This window comes from Aphelocoma coerulescens, chromosome 4 (assembly GCF_041296385.1).
Source record: "Aphelocoma coerulescens isolate FSJ_1873_10779 chromosome 4, UR_Acoe_1.0, whole genome shotgun sequence".
NCBI classification, from domain to species: Eukaryota; Metazoa; Chordata; class Aves; order Passeriformes; family Corvidae; genus Aphelocoma; species Aphelocoma coerulescens.
Window position 1 is genome coordinate 71,636,060 of NC_091017.1, and position 18,752 is coordinate 71,654,811.

Consider the following 18,752-nt stretch of genomic DNA (forward strand, 5'->3'; position numbering starts at 1 on the left):
TTTTAGAGACAGATTTCTCAGCAGGATCCTTTCTGAAGGTAGTCCTGTTGGAATTAACAGCCTCTCACCTTGTCCTGGCTCCTGCTCTTGTGGCTGGGGCTGCAGGGAATGGCTCTTTCCCCAGACCAAACCTGGCAGTGGGTGCTCACTGCTCTACTCCAGTACAAAAACTTGCATCCCAGCACCAGGGACATTGCTAAAGCCTTATCTTCATCCCTCTGACATTTATGTGGCTCTGCTGTGCTTCTGGAAAACATGATTCCTGTCCCAGAGCCCAAAGCTTAAGCTGGGGTTACAGGTTCCATAAATATTAATCCAAACAGGGAACTCCAGGGTTAGATCATATCCTTATGAAGCATTGCTTTCACTGGGCCTGATACATGGGTATTAATCTGTGTCGTAAATTCAGACCCAAACTCACTTCCAAGGCATTGTCAAGCAGAGGGAAAGGGTTCTGCAGGGTGTCTGGTGGTGACAATCTCTGCTGAATCCCTCTCATTAGGTAGTTATGGATGTGCACAGGCTATGTCCAAACACACCCCTCAATAACACAGTGGGTGAGTGTTTCAGAGACCAAGGAGTCAAAATGATGATTTTTGTCATTCCTTCTGTGGCCAAGATTATGGGCAAGGATTCAGATGACTCATCCATAGTTCTTTGCTTCTGAGTGGTGGGCTTAACAGGCAAAAAGAAATACAAAATACCTGAACCAGATTTCCAGATCTGTAGGTGATGATGTTTGCACACTTCCTTCACCTCTCCAGGGCCAAGGGTAAAAGGTATTTTGGAAAAAAAAATATGCACATCTCGTGAGAAAGGTAGAGCAGGCTGCAAGACTTACAGGACCTGTTGTAGAGTAATGACTGATTTTTGGTTAGAGTTGCTGTAATCACCGCATGCTGTTGCACTGAGAAAGTTAAATCCATGAAGGGGCTGCTGGGAGACTGGTCAGCAGCTTAATTTATGTACCATCTAGGAAAGCAAACTTGGTGCTTTTCACTCCTTCAGGATGTAACTGAGCAAATAAAGTGGAACCAGGAACACTTTTAAGCTTTTTAAAATCATACGGGGAAGTGCTTTTCAAATTGGGCACTGCACAGTACTCAAGACGTGTTACTCATTTTTGAATGAATCAAGGGTTTTCATGCAAACTGGAATTTTCAACAGAGTACAGAGATTTTTTACTGATTTCTCCTTTCATTAGGGATCTAGTTTTAAGCAGAGGAAAAAGAGGAGTGGAAGAAAATCAACACACCCATAAGCAAAGTCTTTTACCTCAACCCTGATTGCTGCAGCTGCAACCAACAATGTTTTACCCCAAACTGCTGTCAGGATGCCCCCCGGGAGTTGTGGGTCAGGTGTTTCAGATACCCTTTCTTCACCTTGGTCCAGGCTGCCACTCCTCCTGCACACTTCAGCATCCAACTCTCCCCCTGTCCAGAGCCATCCTACTCCCGCCAACGTTTCATATCCTTTTTTCTGAGCCTCTGCCCCAGCTCTGGTTTACACTCTGGTTGTTCTGTCCCAGGTTTGCAGAGGGCAACACGAAACAGAGCAATAACTGGGAGAGGGAGCTGGCAGGCAAAATCAGGTCAATAATGAAGGCTGGAGCAACCCCCACTTGCTCAAATTGGTTGTGCTACACAAACACCAACTGCCTGCCCTCGGGGCTCCCCTGTCGAAGGGCAGGCTCATGGGAGTCCAAGGCCGGCTCCTTTGATCCCAACTTCTCAGCAGCTGTGCAAGTCATGGCCTTTACAGTGGCTTGCTGCTGACTCATGGTGAATCACGGCTCACTGGTACTATAAAGGCGCCTTGGAGGGCAGGAATTATGTTTGTGCTCACTTTAAGACCTTGTTATGCCCTGGGAGCAGTGTGAAAGAGGCTTTTGCACAACACAGAGTCGGGCTCATTGTATTTGCATCCTACCATAATATAAATCAGCATTATTTGAGCATAGTCATTATTTAGAAGAAATTACAATAAATTAAGGTACCAAATTTGTAATTAAGGGCCAGCAAGCTACTTAATTAATCTTATATCTAATTAGCCAACAATAAATTACCCAAGCAGGACTATAAATCTATTCAGTGAGCTACAAGAACCACATGTATAAAGACCTGTCCTGTACTGTTTGGAGCTCTTGATGCTGTTCAGCTGCCCTTTGTCTCCCTGCTGCCCCAGTGCCCCACCTCCAGGGCTTCTGTCTGGTTGAAAGCTCCTTTTGGGCAGAGATCATGTCTTTGAAGTAGCTTGGAGCGTCCTAGCTCAGGGTTTGGGGCTTTCATGAAAACAATCAATTTTACTGAAATTTAATGCAGGTTGAATTGTGTTTAGCCCCATTGTGAGTCTCAGCAAGCAGCTTTAAAGAGCTCTTTTTTACGTGGTGGTTAGTAATGTTATTGCCCAGAGAGGTTGTGGACTCTGTTCAAGGCCAGGCTGGATGGGACTCTGAGTAACCTGGTCTAGTGGAAGATGTCCCTGCCCATGGCAGGGGGGCTGGAATGAGATGATCTTAAAGGTCCCTTCCAACCTAAACCATTCTATGATTCTAATGTCATGTGCTAAAAGAGATGTGCAACTGGCAAGAATGACCAGCTACTGGTATATAGGCAGGTTGTACTCAGAAAATCATTGCAGAACTGGTTTTTAATAGGTTGTTGTCTTTTTGATTTTAATTACAGCCTCCACAGAATGCAACATAATGTGAATTACAAGTTCTGAACGGTTTGTGGGGTTGTTTTAGGCAAGGTATGTAGGGCTACTCTTAGCAGGCAGGCAAGACCAGGCAATGCAGCTAAACATCACGGAGGTACAGTTTTTTCAAGTAGCTCCTAAAGCTTATTTTCACAGGATCTGCCAGTACAAACAGGGATTTGTGACTACAGTTGAGCTAAGGAGCATAAAAAGTACATGGTGTCTCTATGAGAATTACAGTGTCTTAGCTGTGGTTGGCTTACGGGATGGCTTTATTCAAAATGCTGTACCACAGCCAAGCTGTATCCTGAGGCTCTATGTTAAAACACACAGAGCAAACAATGAGAGGAGATAAAGCCTGTCCCAAGAGCTGCGTGTGTGACCACAGATGTGTTTTATGGCAGCCCGGGGATGGGGGTTCATTAATCTCCTAAATGCTGCAGGGTACATGTGGCCCTAGAAGGAGGTCACACATCCATTTGGGTGAAGTCTTGGCTCTGAGGAAACCATTAGGAGATTTGCTGTTGGCTTCCACATAGCCCATCTTGTCCATTGATACATCCTTCTTCTACGACTGTGGGACGATGACTCAGCTGATGTAAAAGCATTCCCACATTTACTGGGCTTCAGTGATTTCATTCCAGTTGAGAATAGGGTCTGCTGGACACCATCTTCCTTGTCAAAATAGTGTGAGTACACCAGCAAAACTCAAGGGTACAGGACTTAAAGCCTCCTCAAACAAGACTCATAGAAACCAATAAACTATATGGTTTATTAGGCAACTTTAGGAGAACACACACCAAGGGAAATTGCCTTTAGCTGGCCACCCTCTGACCACCCAAGAGAAGACTTAGTAGCTAAACCACCTATCTTTAAGTGATATTAATGGATGCATCTCCACTAACTTCAGTTGTCATAGAGTCATAGACTCATTTAGGCTGGAAAAGACCTTTAAGATCATCAAGTCCAATCCCCAAGTCTCTGGGAAAGAACTGGGGCCCTTACATCAAATGCATGGGAGGACATTATCCATCTCACAATTTGCAAAGGTGTTAATGACTATTTATTTACAGAGCTTCCCAATCATGGAAGCCGTGCAGAAACAGAGCTTTGCCAAAGCCCAGAAAATCCCTGCACATCCCTGCACCAAAGAAAGTTTGCACAAGAGTAGTATAATACAGAGCAAACAAAGCATGGCACGAGGCCATGGAGCTGAATGATTCCAAAAGAGGTATCTTTGTGGGGAGACATGGAATAAGACTGTTTGAAAGGAGATATAAAACTAGAGTGGAATAAGGAAGAAGAGCCAAAATTCTGTGTTGATTCAGTCCCATTATTTCAAGCAGACATTTGGACGTGATGTCGTTTGAAGGTGATGAAATTAAAAATAGCTGAGGTTCTTCGTCTTTCTCAGAAGGTATTTTCTGTTGTTTGTCTTTAGCCTGCTCTTAAGCAAAACCTGCATCTTGCACAATGACTTGACTCCAGGGCAGACCTTTGAGAACAACATGAAACATCGTCATGAAACGAGCCAGGGCATGAGAATATGGAGTATTTGCATGTGCCCCAGAGAAGAGCTAGTCACAGCAGAGAGGTCAGGAAGAAACTGCAAAAGGAAGGCAAGAAAGAGCAAAAAGCCACAGAACCTCCAAACAAAGGAAAACTTAAACAAAAAAAAGAGTATCTTTTAGGCAGAAGGAAGGGTGGTGGAACCCAGCAGAGATCTGTATTGCCACTGTCCTCTTCTTGGTCCTTTTATGCTACCTCTCCTTAGCAATAGGGGTAATCAGAAAGCTTCTGCTGTGTTCTCAGGGGTAAATTCAAAAAAAGTACTTTTTGGCAATGCATTTAGTAAGCAGCTGTCCTCACCTGTTGAATTAAAATCCAATTCCACCAACAATCACCAAAAAAATGAAGGCCAAAGTTTCACATTCTGGCATCCGACTGATAAACAAAGTCTCCTTGAGGTCATCAGCTCTTCAGAGATTGTGAGAGTATCCTTTTCCCAAAATAACCATATCACATCCTTACCCATTCTTAAAATCATGTTTGAATGAGCCATTTTGGAAATTCTTTAGATGCTTGGTTGTGCTTAGTTTACTCTCAAATTGGAATTAAAATCAGTGCAATGCAAGTGGAATTCTAGTTGAGACAAAAACACGTGGAGTAGACTGCCCCATTCATGATTTTCAACCAATTTGGCAGATTCAAGGCATTCTGATAGAACTCTGGAAAAAAAAAAAAAAACTAAGATGCAACTAAAGCTGCAATGAAATCAGTATTTAATTTCTTCCCAACCTCATGGGCCCAGCACTACAGCTCTGAGTTTCTCTTCTTCGGCTCAACCCTAATTCCTCCCCTCTCAGAGTCAACCCATTCCCATTCTGGCTCTCCATTTAAGCACTTCAGCCTTCTCTGGGAATATCACACTTTCTTTCAGGGATGTCCATTGCTTATGGAGAGATTTTTCACTGGCTGTAGGACTGTAACAAATGGAAACCTACATGTTGTTTTACCCTTTTAGGAGGCACAATTTATTTGCTCCCTTAAGAAAACAAATGCTGACATATCACTTCATTTATCCAGAGTTTGGAACACCGAAATCTGCTGTAACCATTTTTTTTGCCCACTTTCAGAAATATTTTGCAATACATACACCTACTCATTAGATTTTGAAAAAATTCACCAAACTCACCCACTCACTAGATTAAAAAAAAAAGTTCACTTCAGTCCAAATCCACAACATGATAACAGGCTTTTAAACAAATAAGCACATTTCTTAAAAAGAATCCATATCTGCTAAATCACTTGTACAGAAGTGTGGTAAATCGGCCCACAGCCTAAGTGATACTTGATAGAATAGACTTGCTGGATATAAAAGCTTAAGTTTCCCATATACAGCCAGCACTAATGTTTGCAAAGCCAAGATTTGCTGTTTAACGTTCTGAATGTGCTCTCTGGTTTGACTTTCTTGCTGCTGCAAGCACCTCATGTCAGCATTCCTCCGAGTCTGCATAATGTACATATAGGCTGATCTTTAACCTCTGTGTCATCACCCAGACCAAAATCAATAGAGGGATATGACACTGGCAGGACCATTTGCCCATAGAAGTTCAAACAGACAGATGGTCTGTTATACAAGCATGGGGCCAAAGAAACTTGGAGTTGGTCAAGGGGGTTTTTCTTTTTTTGGAGTGAGAAATAAAGCTCTCAGAAAGTGGATGCAGAAGGAGCTGAGTTCAGCTTCAGTGTCAGCAAAACCACTGCAGGTACTGCAGTCTTTGCACCTTGAGGAAGGGTGAGAAGGCTGCTTGGTTTTAGGCTTTGCTGTTTTCTATCTTTTTATTGTATGAATTCCCCCAAGATACACATAAATATCACTTTCTCTCTTGGGCTAAACCAGGCCATGAATAATAAAAGCAAACAGCAGTTACCCGCCACGATGCCTGTAAAATTCCATGTCCTTATGCTAAGGGATTGTGACTGTTTTTTTCACAGCTTCCCCCCCGTGTATGAAATGTGGTTGGACATTTGGAGCCTGTCAGCTGCTCAGTTGTCAGCCTCACAGACTGGGATGGGGCAGTGATAAACTGGATTAACTCAGAGGGTAGGTGGGCAGAGATGACATAAAATGAGACTCCCAATGACACAGCTGCATGTGAGATCATTCTCCAGTGTTAGGCTCCAGAAGGCACCTGTTTGCCAAAATTCAGATCTTTGTGGTCCTCAGGCATCACAAGAGATACACAGGGCAAGGGTAGGACACCCAATGTTTGGGTGAGTGGAGGTGCTGGGCAGGACTGGCAGAATCCCTACAATGCCAGCGCTGGGGAAGAGTGACTCCACTTCTGCCTGTGCCTGGGCAGTGCTGCAAAATGTTGTACTTTTCTGTGGTTGTCCTGGCTCCAAGTTTCTGCTGGGTCTGAGCTCCAGGTTTGTAGCAGTGCCCTTGCCCTCATCTTACAGGGGCTGCAGAGATGCCACAAAGCAGCCTGGTGTGTTACTGCTTGGAACGTTTCACAGTCGGAGCACTGCTGCCATTTCCCTCTCTATTTCTTCTTTCATGCCCATAGCAGTCCATGACTGAAAATCAGGCAGACACGTTCAACTGTAAAAATAAAAATGTTTTTAGTTCACATTTTTCCAAATGCCTTTCTCCCTTCCCCCCAAACCAGTGTATAACTCTTTATAATACAGCCTAGTTAATATTTCCCTTTCATTTTATACTAGCACGACACCTCAGAAAGATGGGTTGAAAAAGGCAGGCTGTGCTTTAGGAATAGACCACTATTCCCAGGCAAACTGATCTTAACAAAAATATTGTAATGAAATCAATATGTATTATTACACATAATGAAGCAAAATGTATATTTTTACATATTAACTCTATTTGCTTTTACTCTTTACATGTAGTCATAAAAATATTTATTTTTGTGCTTAGAATAACAAAATGAAAGCTCAGTGTTCAGGCTCTATCTGGCTGGCACTTATTATTTCCATATGTTAGGGCAACAACCAGATTGCTCTGCCAGTTAATTCTGTGACTTTTTCTCCACCTTTTCATCTGATCCAGCAAAGATTATTTTCTTTGCAGCTATTATTGCAAAGAGGTGACCGATTGCCACCGGGCAGAGAGTTAAAAATGAAAGGATCAATTAAGTTTATTCTTCTGGTGAGAAAATATGCACATTTTCTCAGAACATTAAATTCCATCTGAGGAACAGAGATTAGGAATTAAGATGCTTTCAATACTTTAAACAAGTCTCCCTGTTTTCAATAGCAATGCTGTATTTGGATTTAACTCTGGTGAGAAGAGCACTCCCAGCTCTGCTCACTGAGAGTGATGGCAAAATGTCCAATTGACTTGAATGGAGCAGGGATCAGAGACAGCAGGGCAACCCTGGAAGATGAAACTAATTGGGATGAAGATGTCCCTGCTCATGCCAGGAGAGTTGGATTAGATGACCTTTAGAAATCCCTTCCAACTTTGTGACTCTGTGAAGTTGATAAGATCATACTTTTTATCCCTGATATATCTGAGACATCCAGTATGTGTATGGGCCAGGTGGTGTTGCACAGGTTTGTCTGAATGCACTACTAATCTGTGACAAATTTTTGGAGGTGCACCACCACCCTCAAGAAGTTCATTTGGAGCCAGAGAAAAGGTTCTGTGGAGCAGTTTAAGGAAGCAGGGACGTACGGTCAGTCATGCTGGGAGTTAGAGAGGCACAGCATATCACACTGGATCTTTGTCCATGTGCCTGCAACCTGTCAGGAACATACATCTGATACACTATCCATAAAAATTAGTAAATGAGGGAGTGGATCTCCATCAGTTCTTCAAGTGCAGCTGACCACAGCTAACAGAAGCTGCAGAAATATGTCTGAAGCTCGGTCACAGCCCCATTCCTGGCAGGATCAGTTTGCACTGAGCTCCATGACATTGAGCTCAGACGCTTACCATGCCTCATACTACTAGGACAAACCTTGATTAATATTTAAGTCTGAAGCCTTTATTTCTCTCCTTCAGACCTCTGATATATCCCCACAGCAGCTCCTGGAATGTTTCTCAGCTTCCATGACCAGGAGAGCCCACACTTGCCTTATTGCCTGTTGGGATGAAGTGTGGCCATGCATCAGTGCTCACCACTGTGGGCTCTCCATGGGCTGGAAGGAGCCCTGGTGGACACTGGCCAGACCCCTGAGCCAGCATTTGAGGGTCATGGCTGTGGTACACACAGCTGTGGAATTTACAGCTACAGGATCATACTTCCCCATATCCAAGTCATCATCCTGGGAAGTTTGAGGGAGAGTTGGTGCAGAAAAATCAACAATGTCAGTGTTTTGTATATCTGGTTATAGAGCAAGGGGAAACACCAATGTCAGACTTCCCAGACCTTCATATACTCCTCCATGGAGACCCCTCTCAACACAGACAGGGATGCAGGAGCTGAGCATGGCAGCCCAGCTGAGATGGGCTAACCCAAACACCAACTGCAGCAGAAGTTGCCTCTTCATTTTCAGCAGTGCCTCTACAACACAAATCCTGAGGACATACGGAGCAAGCTGGAGTCAGCAGACAAGAAAAGGATATACTGGGGAGGGAGTTCATGGGAAACATAGTAAGAAAAATGCTTCCCTTGGAAAGGTGTTGTAACAGAGATCCCTTGGAAAGGTGTTGTTAAAAGATAAAATGCTTCACATGTCAACAGGATACCACAGGATCCCAGAAAAACCACACAGCTTCTCTGCTGCAGAACTGTTCATTCACAAAATAGTTTTTCTTCACTATATGCAGGTTGTTACAGATAGTTTCTGTACTGCCAGAGCTCCACTGACCAGCAGTGTGAGACTTTTCATAGCTGCAGCTGCTCAGGCAGAATCAAACACCTCAACATAAAGGGACCTTCTGTACGTATTTCCTTCCCTTCCCCTGACAGAGTAACTGGAGCAGCATAAGCAACTTTATATCGACATAAGTCATCCCCAGTGGGGGTGTTATATCATGTTAGAGAGATTTAGATGGTTAATGTGATAAAACTTGTGAATAGAGAAGCTGGTAGGATCATGAATTAGTTTTTTTACTCCTTGCACTCTACATGACTCACAGTAACTCAAACTTGTAAGAATAACAGTGTATAAATTGGCCAGATCTAAGCCCCTTTACCAAGACAGATCAGTTTTTAACTACCTGCATGGTTGAAAATTCCACAGTCACAGAAATCTTGCACAAGGGTAACAGGTTTGCTCCTAAGTAACATATTATCTAAAGAAAGCACCACATATATGCCAAACTTTCCAAAGGAAACCAATGATTCTGGATTCTTTTATACCTAAATGCCAGCCCTGAGAAAACTTATAAGGTATCTTAAATGGGAACTGCTCTTTGTAAGGAAAATAATGATAAGGATGAAATCTCTGAGAGATACAGATTGTTCTGCAGAGGGCTGTTTTCTTATCTTCAGGACATTCTTGGGGAAGAGAAAAGAGTCAAAAAAAAGTGCTGAGGAAGAAGGAAAGAGATCTAACTACCAATAGGGTATGATGAACAGAAAGGGTGAGAAAGGACAGTCTTGGAAAGGGGCTAGAAAGTAAAAGACAACAAAGGAGGGGAAAAACTGAGGGAGACGAGGGGGAGGGGGTAGGGAGAGGAGAATGTGTGAAACAAAGGTGAAAGAAAAGGAAGAAGAAATGAAAGTGAGAAGGGAAGAAAAGCCACAATCGAGGGCTGAAATGAGTGCGTTCAGTTCCTATTTTATTTATACATTTATATTCCAGTCAGTGTTTAGTAGGTGTCTCTAAAGGCTGTGATTTATTATAATTTTTCCTTTTCAGTCCCGCGGAGGAAGGGGCAAAGGCCAGGAGGGGGCTGGATTCTTTGCCTAGGGCACGGCTGCTCCTTAGGCTGGCCCTGAATTCAGAGAAGTGCTAATGCTCCCTGGAGCTGGAATGCAATTAATTTTCTGTGGCACAATGTTCCAGAAAGAGCATATTTGGGGAGGCTCAGGTTTGTGATTATAGGCTACCCTCGGCCTATCTGTGCAAATTGGAGCTGTGACACCAGCTCTCCACACCGGGTTATTATTTTACACATCTGGGTTTTTGGCCTGGAAATGTTTGTTTGCATGACATTTCTGCAAGCAAAGAGGGCGAGCATCTCACTTTACTCGTGTTAGTGGTCTGTTCACCCGCCTGGCCAGAAAAGTTGGCAGAAAAATCTTCTCTGACTTATCTCTGGATGCCTTTTATTTATTTTTTTATTTTAAATTAAACTTTGTAAAGGTCAAATTGGGGGATTTTTTTTTTTTTTTATTTAAGCAAACACTGAGCAGAGACACTGGATGATTTAGAATAATCAGTTTAAGACCACATGTGACATGTTGCTGTAGCAGCATACTTTTTCCATGACAGCTTGTTGTGTGTCACAGGGACATTTGTCACTGATCACTCAATTATCCACAAATTACAGCTTAACTTCATTTACACCATTTCCTTGTAAAAGCCGGGGCAGTCCCCTGAAGCAAATAGGCCCCATCTCCTGTGGTACCATTGCAATCAGTAGATTATTGAAAGCCAAGAATTTAACTCACACTAATAAATATTTTTGCTTTAAAAGTCTTTCCTCCTATCTTGCAGTAATGGCAATGCTTTTTGGCTGCTATGCTGCTCAGAAAGCTTCAGAATTTTCTAGTAAAAAAGCCTGTTTTTTTTCATCAGTGGCCAGAATTTTCTGAGGGGATTTTTTTCTTTTTTTTAAAAAGACAAACATTTTTTCACGTGTCTCATTTAAGCTTTCTCTCTGAAGCTGGAGATCTGGTCCTTGCAAATATCTACCACCTGAGCTGCCAAAGCATCTATTCCGCAGCTGCTGGGGTATGCATGAAGGCATGGGAGGGTGACAAAATTGTCTCAGGTAGTGCAGAGTAACTTCTTACCCAGCTTATTTGCTGTGGCACTTTTAGGAAGTCTAGAGTTAAGAGACTCACAGGTGGGTTTGGGCTTTGCTTTATGCTCTGGTTAGAGCTTGCTTTGAGGTTCCTGGAAACCTCAAGCAGACAGGCTGATATTTCCAGAGCTTTTCTGCATATTCTTTGACTACCTCATGATATAAATGAAATAAAACAGCTCAGACTTAAAACATATAAAAAAGTACAGGCCTGCATCTTTTCCCCAGGGCAAGAGGGCAAGTAAAGCCTTGCATTGACTGCTTTTAGTGAGGGTAGTGCCTCTGAAGAGGGAGCAATGCCCTTTTTTTGGGAGCCTGGTCCAAACCCGTTCCAAAGCAGTAACTAACAAGTTGTTACCTCTATACACCTAAACCACCTTTTGCTGACTCGACTAGAAAAAGAAGAAAGGATTGACCATAGCAGGACTCAGTCCATTCCAACCTCCATTGTTCAATAAATAATTGAAAATGGTTGTACCAGGGAAGTATGACTTCATGGTGTTTGAATAAGATACGTTACCTTGTGGATGCTGATGGAAAGAAGATAAAATATACTGAATACTATATATTTAGGCCATTGTTTGGTAGGTGCAATAATATTTCCTTGTGAGTCACTGACTCTGCTTGAGGATCAATTCTGCAGTACAGAGGCAATAACTGCACGTAGCACAGGTTCCCCCCAGATGACTCCTCAGCAGAGGATTTGAATAATCTCTTTGCTGGCATGAATGCTCTGGCAAAAGCAGAAGCTCCCAAACTTCCCTCCCTGAGTAACTGGTGATGCAAACACTGCTTTGAGGAAGGTGCTGCAGAAGCCAGAGTTTTATTTGGAGAAGGATGGGGAAAGCATCCTCATCTGGTCCCTGTCCTCTGCTAAGCAACTCCAGAGCACACCTGGTGCCCACAGGGACATCCTCTGCTCCTTCTGCCACCAGGTGTTACCAGGCACATGCAGAGCTGGAGCTCTGGATCTGGACAGTTGCCCTCTGCTGTCACTACTGGAGCTGTTTAACTGTGGGACAGAAGAAATTGTCTCTCAAATCCAAAGAGTGGGAGGCTTTGCAACTTGGAAAATCCAGCCTGAGCCCTTCCAACCACCACTGCACTGCAAGAAGGACAAGTGTTGGATGGAGATGCATTCCTGTGTTCTCCCAGCAGCATGCTATGGCTCCCAAGGGTGCAAAACTCTTTAGGCAACTGCTGGACCAGCAGACCTCTTTTTTTTTGTTTCTTTTCATGAGCCAGCCCCAGCCCTCAACATTTTCCCTATGGAGGAAGAGCTTTTTCCACACTGGCCTGTGGAGGTTATGCAGCTTCCAGCCCAGGGAAGGTGGTAGGCCTTGCCTCTGCTTTGGTTGCAGCTGGCAGCCTGGCAATGCCCATCGCTGCACCTGAGCAGGGCTGGGCTGTTCCTGACCTAACATGAGCACTCTTTGGGAGGCAGATGATCCAGAGTGGAGGTTTGGGGCAGGCTTTGGGGAGGGAGGGTGAATAATTGCTGACACACTGCTCTTTTCTCCTGCTCAGCTTGGGTTTTGGGCCTGAAGGTACATAGTGCATGGTATCATCTGAAGGGTGAGTGCAATAGCTTTGAAAGAAGCAAAGGAAGTCAAGCAGGGAGCCTCCATAAATCTATCAGAAAGTTAAATACTGTAAAATCTCCATGTTGTTTACCAGCTGTGCCTACAATGAAGACTGAAATAATCCTGGTAAACACGACCTTTGATCTCAAGGTGGAGAAATTAGGTCAAGCAGGTTTTTGCTTAGCTGAAATCATAAGCTGGGGATGAAGAGAAATAAAATTCTCTTCCAAAAAATGTATTAGTCTGAGAGCTCCACGGAAAACTGCTGTTCAGCAGCCTGAGGCCAATTTGCTGCTCTTGCAAACCTTCCTTGCATCGAGCGCCAAGCAGAGGGCAAAGGAACATGTGCACAGCATAGGAGCAATTGCTGCTCCATGAACTGGGTTTTGATGTTTAAATTACATTACAGGGCATGCTCTGGCAGGGCTTTCTTTATGACCTTGGGGAAGCCCTTCTGTTGGTTCAGACTCAGTTATCTCCACCTGCAGAACAGGGCACAGTCCCTCCTGCACCACGGCCATGACACCAGGTGTGCCCGGGTCACAGTGTGCAGATGGGAGGGTGTTTCACTGTTGGCACAGGCAGCTACACACCCAGGCCAGTGCGTACTTGTCATCTCTGCATTGCACAAGGGATCATGATATTTCCACTGGGCTCCTCCTAAACATGGTCTGTGCACCTCAAAGCCAGGGCTCTCTGTGCAGGCAGTGAGGGTGGGCACCCCACCCTGTGCTTTGGAGGCAAAAGAGGTTAGCTCTATGAAAACAGACTCTGCCTCTTTTTATTTACAGCAGCAATGTGTCCTCCTGAGACTGGCATTAGCCCATGAGTTCTGTGGTGTCCCATTAGGATCCTGTGCTCAGCGTGAGGTCACGGTGAGCCTTGGTGCCTTCCAAACCCCCTATCAGCACTGCTGAGATTCAGGCTGCCCTGAGGGGGAATCAAGGCTGAGCATGCTCATCTATAATTATTGGATAAAAGGATCCTCAGGAGAACTTGTCATATGGAAAATATGCCACCTCAGAAAATGCAAATAAATAGCTGGTCAGCAGTTTTGGATGGGGCAGGAAGTTTCTCCCTCCACCCTCATCCCTGGATCCATATGTGGGGGCCACTGACCTCAGCAAAGGCATCCCAGTCTGAAACAGGTAAATAAAAGATCTTATCCTCCCTGGATATTATTTTACATTCGATGACAAAATTTGCCAGGCTCCAGGCTTTCCTGCAAGCAGCAGTTTAGCCGGGTCTGCAGATGTGTCAGCACTCAGGGGGTTAAACCAGCAAATGGGTGACATGATTTTGCGCCTGTGGGTGGTTTGTTCCAAAGATCAGCTGCTCTCAAAGCAAAAGTAAACTCACAGTGTTTATTATGAGTCACTTAAGCAAGCAAATTATTAGTAGAATCTCATCTGTGGTTATGCGAGTTGGGACCTGAGGTGAAGGTTAATTATTTTTCTCCGCTAAAAAAAAAAGGAAAAAAAACCTGAGGTTCTTTAGCAACTGCCATGGAGAGATGCTTCCTGCACCTATCCGAGAGTGCTCAGCCTGGGCGTCTCTGGGTGCTCCTGGAGCTCACAGTGCTGCTGAGTTAAAGAGGATGTGGATCTAATTCTGCACACCGAAGGCTCAGCCCAAACCCCCTGACATCCCGGAGAGTCTTTTCATTAACTTCAAGGGGCCCGTGGTCGGGCCCCGTGTGAATGGCCGGGGTCTGCAGCGGGCAGCGGTGGCCGGTGCACAAAGCCTGCCCTCCCGCTGCCCTCCCGCTGCCCTCCCGCTGCCCTCCCGCTGCCCTCCCGCTGCCCTCCCGCTGCCCCTGACCTCCCTCCGGAGCTGAGGCACCGCCGCCACGGACCTTTCAGAGTCCCCTCACCCGGCGGGATGGATGGCTGGTAATTGTGTGAGCTTTTTCTCAGGGCAGCACCTTGTGCGTAACCAGCGCTGGGGTGCTGGGATCTGCCCAGGGATCGAGAGCACAAAAACAGATTGGGGGCTGAGAGGGGATGGTGGGGCATTTCCTTCCCTCCCCCCGCTACTAGGAGCACATTTCATCCCATGAGAGGGTCTTCTCCATTGAAAGGAAAGAAATAACACCCTGTGGACTGAGCCTTTTCCCCTCTGGTGCCTGGGGTCGGGGCAGCATGAGCAGGGTGTGCTGGGCTCCCTCTTGCCCGAAGCCTTCCCTGTCTCCAGACGCAAGCCACGGCTCATTTGGGTGTGTCCAGTGTCATTGCAGACACCAGCACGGCAGCACCCTGGCTGCTTTGAGCTGCTGTGGCAACCAGCAGCTGCTGAAGCTCGTCCTAATGCTGGTCTGGTGCGTGGGTGCTACACAGACTCTGAAGAGACAGACGCTCTTGTGGGGGGAAGGTGGCATTGAGACCGACCCCGGGGCTGCTCCAAGGTACCTGGGGCTTCTCAGTGTGACCAACATGGGCAGGAGAAGGGTGGTCTACAGGCAGAGATGGTCTACAGGGTCTAAACACCCCTCCAAGGCCTGGGGGGAAACTGAGTCTTGTCAGCTCCTTTTGGAGAGGAAGAGAGGCTGTGGGATTGGGCTGAGCTAGGGTACCACAACAGAGGGAAGGAGGAAGAGGCCACATGAGCACATCCTATTGCAGAAGAGCTCAGGTTTGATAGAACTGTCCAGACTGTGCAAGTTCTCCCAGCACAGTGCTTACTCTCGGTGATCAGTAAATAAACAACAATAAAACAGTGTAGATGTTTTCTGCATAAGGTAATAGAGTGTAGGTCTCTCGAGTCAAATCTGGAAGCAGTTTAACAAGGCTCCTTGGAGCAGTGGCTCTGTGTTGCTCTCTGTTTGCAGAGCACCATGGTGCTATTCACATGATTTTTAATGCAATAAAATTACACAATAATGCAATACAATAATAATAAATTAGAACAGAGACGGTTCTCAGACATACCAAATGAGGAAAGGCAAGGTTTCACTCTTGCAATCCCAACTCATTCCATAACCCTAGGCAAACTGCTAGATTTTTAAAAGCAGCCTAGCTAATTTTTTTTCTTTCTTTCAGGGTACCTTTTTAGACCACTCTGGAATCACAGTCCTCTTTGGGAAAAAGCATTGTAGCATCCCTGTGCTTTGCTTCCCTCACTAGTGAATGCTGCAGAGGGAATTACAAGTCTACCACTGCACATGAGAGAATCAGACACTGTGCTGATACGTGTAGAATTAAACTGGGGCTTTGCAATTCATTTCCCCAAGGTCCAGCAGGGACCCCTCAGCAGGAAATAGGTGCTGTCTCTGTCCTGGGAGACAAGATAGGAAATGTGAATTCCTGAGAGAACAAACCTGGTGAAGAGAGGCAAAGTGTACTCGTACTACAGGGCAGCCAGTAGCCCTTGGAACTCCTTGTCCCAGAGCTGCAGCTCTTTGCTCTTCCTGCTTGGTCTCTGCCAGCAGTGGGAACTCCTCGATGCCATTCCCCAGAGCAGTGGGGAACCTGTCAGCTCACGATCCGGGTACCACGGCCTTCACATCCAGAGAGATGCTCCCCCACCCTCCCTCCTTTCCCACTCCCTAAAATGTCTCTATCTCAAGGAAAAGCAATTTAGCCCATCAGCAGTCATGTTCAAATTCCAAGGCTAAGCACGGAGCCTGGGAGAGAGAGAGGGGGCAAAAAAAAAAAATCAGGTGCTTCTCAAAAACAATCAACCTGATTCACATGCAGCTCAGCAGCTTTTTTGATGGCTCAATTCCAGATTTCACAGCTATTCAATAGTTCTCTTGTGTAGCTGATCCTTGTCTTAGAATTCAGCACAACTCAATCCATTTTCCCTTTTCTTTCTATAAACACCCCCCTCCTCCTCTTCCCCTCCCTTCATTTTCTTGATTTACATCTCTAGGGAGATGGGAATGTGAGGGAGAAGCTTGTAGCCTTCCTTCCTGGGGGGCCTTGAACTGGTGTCCCCTGTCTCAGGTTCCCATTGTCCGCGCTGCACAAGCCGCAGCCCCTCTGCACTCCAGCCCTACTCAATTGGAATTTAAATGCTTCATGATTGTTGTCTCACAGAATAGGAAAGTGCTGCATTAAAGAGTAAATTACAGCAGACAAGTAACTGCCTTGGGAAGGAGTGTGAAAGGAGAGATGAGACCAGCACAATGCCCGTTTGCAAAAGAGGTTTTCTCCGAAGATGAAACAATCTTCCTGGTTCGGTCTCCTAAGGATAAATATGATGTGGACAGCGTAGATATGGGGCTTTGTCTAGGAGGAGAAGTGCAGCGTGCTCAGGCCAGAACAGGCCCACGATATGAATTCAGATATGAATTGTGTCCCAGACCCAAGAGCATGGCTGGATCTGGGCTTGACATCTGGTTTCTTACATGGGCTTAATCAGGGCAGTTTAGCTGTGATCCAAAGCACTAAACAACTTGCAAGGAAGTGAAGAGATTTACTCATTTCCTTGCTTTTGCTGCTTTCTAAGCACAGGCAGAGTTTTGATTTCACTTGTGGTATCTCCCATTAATGCTGAGCCCACCGCAGAGATCACCATCCTCTCCTTAGCCCCTCCAGCGATGACCATTTGTTGTCTAAACACTCTGGTTGTGTCACTGGGACCCTTTCTCCCTTCCCTGTGCTGAATCTGCCCCAGACCTACTTCTGCTAAGTCCAGCCTCCACTTCAGTCACCACTGGGACAGCTACATCAGATCCTGAGATACTTTTCCAGGTGAAATCTCTATGAGAGCAAGATGCTGAGCAGATTCAGCATGGAGCTAGCAATACCCTTAGCAAAGAAATATTTTCTTGCCTGAAGGACAAAATGTGCCCTGGTAGCAGCAGAAAGCACCCTGTAACTTCTTATGAGTTGCAAGGATGTTTACAGCTACATTGCTCATTTGTGTAAGATGGGGTTTCTCCAGCAGGAGTGGCAGAAAAAAAAGGCTTTGATACTTGAGAAAAGCACAGGGAACTGTTAAAATTATGATTAACATTCATCCAGAGCATCTGAGGGAGACACAAAAATGAATTAGTCTCTGTGGCTCAGCCACAGTGCCAAGATCAGAACAGAGACCAGCCACAGAAAAAGGGAGCAAAATTCAAGTATTTACCCTTGAGAGATATTGATGACATCTGTCTCCTTAACATTTTAGTCACCTTTGCAGAGCCTGTCATATTAATAGCGGATTCATGAATTAAACCAGCCAGGTGGTGTAAAGCATAGGTCACAGAAGCCCTAGGAAAAGCATCAAAGAATGGCATGTTCACTGAGACAAGAGAAAAAAAGATCAGGAGAGTTTCTCTCCCCTTTTCTCAACAGCATATGCCTTTCAAACTGTTCATTGAAATAAGGTGCCATGGACACACAGGAAAATAATGCACAAATATGATTAAAAAATGAAAAAACCCCAATGTGCACACATACACAGAGGCAAGCAGGCAGGCACACAGTCCTTCCTACTTCCTAGTATGTGGAAAGACCAAGGTGTAGGCTTTCCCCTGAGCCGGCTCCGAGTGGCTCCTGTTTAATTACTCCTCTGGAACCGCTGCAGCAAAGGCTGTGCCAACAATTCTCCTTTTTTCATTTCAAACTACATGTGAGAAATGCCCCTTGGCTCAATGTTGAAAATTAATGTCTCACTGCTGAAATACATTTTTGTTAGGTTGTTTGTTTTTTTTTATTTAGTGATGTTCTGAAATGAGGCTTTTCACCAGGACCCTGATACTTCTCCTTGCCTTTGCATGTTGTGAACCCCAATATTGTGAAAAAACTGGCTCAAGGAATAAACACAGCCTGTTGTTCCCAGTGAGAATATTCTGTATTTCACTTGGAAGTGGGTCTACTTTTAGAGCCCACAGCCAGGTGCTCTGCAAAGCACAGCAGGATTTGCTGAAGTCCCACAGAATTGACAGCATTTTGTCCTTCTAAACTCAAGTCTACGTGTAAGCTTCGCAGGCAGGAAATAATTTTTTAAGAAATGCCTTTTCCCAATCAGGTGTTCTAGTTCTCCTGACTTGTCAGGCTCAACACTATGTTGATTCAGAGCCTTGTGGCCCAAAA

At 45.1% G+C, this 18,752-nt stretch overlaps 1 long non-coding RNA gene across 3 annotated transcripts in view; it reads right to left on the reverse strand.

Annotated features, from left to right (window-relative positions):
• Positions 1-2,622: 2,622 nt before the first annotated feature.
• LOC138110030 (uncharacterized) overlaps positions 2,623-18,752 on the reverse strand; it is a 37,260-nt gene continuing 21,130 nt past the window's right edge. The window contains exons 3-5 of one of the 3 annotated variants that reach the window (XR_011150767.1): positions 6,132-6,805; positions 4,567-4,925; positions 2,623-4,192 (exon numbers count right to left, since the gene is read on the reverse strand). This is a non-coding gene — a long non-coding RNA (uncharacterized lncRNA). Of the gene's footprint in view, positions 4,926-6,131; positions 6,806-18,752 lie in introns of all 3 variants that reach the window. The other 2 variants (XR_011150768.1, XR_011150766.1) reach the window with 2 other exon arrangements.